The sequence below is a fragment of the Pteropus vampyrus genome, unplaced genomic scaffold (genome assembly GCF_000151845.1).
Source record: "Pteropus vampyrus isolate Shadow unplaced genomic scaffold, Pvam_2.0 Scaffold2, whole genome shotgun sequence".
Taxonomy (NCBI): Eukaryota; Metazoa; Chordata; class Mammalia; order Chiroptera; family Pteropodidae; genus Pteropus; species Pteropus vampyrus.
The window spans coordinates 15,100,023-15,102,519 of NW_011888783.1; positions in this window are offsets into that span (position 1 = coordinate 15,100,023).

Here is a 2,497-nt window from a genome sequence, read left to right on the forward strand (position 1 = left end):
AATTCTTTACCCAGAAGAGCCCACAACAACACTATTTAAAGTGTTTCTGTAGCCAGGGAAAATAAAATAGTGTGAATTCCAATGCAATTATCAATGTATTAGACTTTATCTTTTCACTTAATGTTGCCTGTCAGTAAACTAAAAAATATTCTCATCACTGTGTGTAAAGAAGACTTTACAGTTACTTATGACACCAGCAAAGGAAGAGTCCAAGATCTAGTGCTAGAAATATACTTACATATCCCAAAGCATAAAGAGGGAGAACTTAAATCAGTATGAAAGAAATGAACAGAATAAATTTGGAAAGATTTTTAAGCCAAGAATGGGAAAACAAGCTCTTCCTTAAGGGCACTTTGTTATCTAGCACTGTCTTTTTGCTACCATTTCCTTTTTTGGCCTGATTTGAAGTTGGCCAGAATATCTAGCCAAACGGGTAGCATTTCTTGTTAATAACTCCTTTGGTCATTTTTTCCCATTACTCGCTGTGTGTTTCGATCTCGTAGCTTAATTTTATGTTCTGATCAAATTTCGGCTCCATTATCTGTTTTCTAAATTGTCTAAGAAGAAATAATCTACATTTTTCAAACACTGATGAACTATCAAATTATTCTCAAAATTAAGTAGCAAAATAAGTTATCAGATATATATTAGATCTAATTATCTAGTCCAGCAAAACTACCTTCTCCAGGCAAATCTTGGTAGAGCCCTCTTTAAGAATTTCCTTTTAACTTCCAGACTGCTATCTGGTTTCCTTGTTCTCCTTCTCACATTGTTTTACAGACCTGCCATTTCCTCCACTTGTAGCGGCTCTGACACTATCATGAGAATCACCAGTGATATTCTGTAAATGCCAGCCAAAATCTATCTGCAAGAACATCTGCTCAACAGTGCAAAACTGATGTAATTACCAACCATCATCTTTTCTCCTCCTGCTGGGGTAACTGCTCCAAAGCATGACTTTTTGCCCTGAGCTAACAAGATCCAGAAACTCCCTGTTATGTACAAAACCTGCCGCTTAAAACCCATGTAGCTTCAACACAAATTATAACCCAGTCTCTCAACTACAAGAGTCACTAACATCCCTGTGCCGTAGGGTCTCGGAAAATCTTGCTCAAAACCTTGTGAGTCCAAGGCCTCATCCTCCACCTCCTACCTGTTTTTCTCTAATATAAATGATCTTCAAAAGAATATAATAAGGAAAGAGAGGATACATCTACAGTTAACAATAACATTGTTTAAAATGTACAGCTACTGAAAAGAATAATTAAATGTCAAATGTCTTAACTGGAACTGAGGCAGAAAGTAGAATTTTAAAAATCTTTATTGAGCATCTACTATTTGCCAGGTGCTGTCCTGGGTGCTTTGCATATGGTATCTCATTTAATGGAGGTTTTTTAAATTCTAGTAATCAAGAAATTCCCAGTTTGAATCTCTTAAATTTAGTAGAGGCACCTAGGCTTCAGCTCTACCTCTTAAGGATGTGAAAAAGTTTAACCAACAATGATGAAAAAGAATAAATTCTAAGTATTTTTTTCTAATTATGTTAAGTGAATGAGAGTGAAAAGACCATGTAGTTTAGAGTACGACACCAATAAGCTGAGGAGCATCCAATAGGCTTCTTAATCCGAGTTTCGGTTTCCACATTTACAAAATGAGGCAGTTGGACTAGATGAATTCTGAAGTCACTAGCAGTTCTAGGACATCACGATTCACTGACTCTACAAAGCAAATTTCATTTCAAATGTTTTTGAAGTACACACTCATTCCTCTCATTTTCAGTTTCTCTTAAATTTATTGTGAGGCTGAGAACAAACTAGATCTGGATTCAGAAGGACTAGGAATTAATAACAAGATCCTAACATTATTTTGTTGGATTGTTTGATTTTTAAATTAAATTTATTCAGATAACATTGGTTAATAACACTATATAAATTTCAGGTGTACAGCTTTATAATATAAATATAATATAATCTGTATACTGTATCGTATGCTCATCACCCAAATTCTAGTCTCCTTCCATCACCATATATTTGACCCCCTTACCCTCTTCGTCCTGCCTTATTTCCCTTCCCCTCTGGCAACCATCATTCTGTCGTCTATATCTACGAGTTCGATTTTTGTTTGTTTGTCTGTTTTATTTGTTTATTTGTTGCTTTTTGCTTTATAGCCCACATATTAGTGAAAACATGGTTCTTGTCCTTTCCTAACTTATTTCACTTTGCATAATACTCTGAAGATCCACCCATGTTGTTGCAAATGGCAATATTTCATCTCTTTATGGCTGAATAGTATTCCATTGTGTGTGTACATGGACACTTAGGTTATTTTCACGTCTTGGCTATTGTAAATAATGCTGCAATGAGCATGGGGGCACATATATGTATATGAATAAATGTTTTCAAAATTTTGAGGTAGGTACCCAGAAGAGAAATTGCTGGGTCATATGGTAGCTCTATTCTTAATTTTCTAAGGAACTGCCGTGCTGTTTTCCATAGTG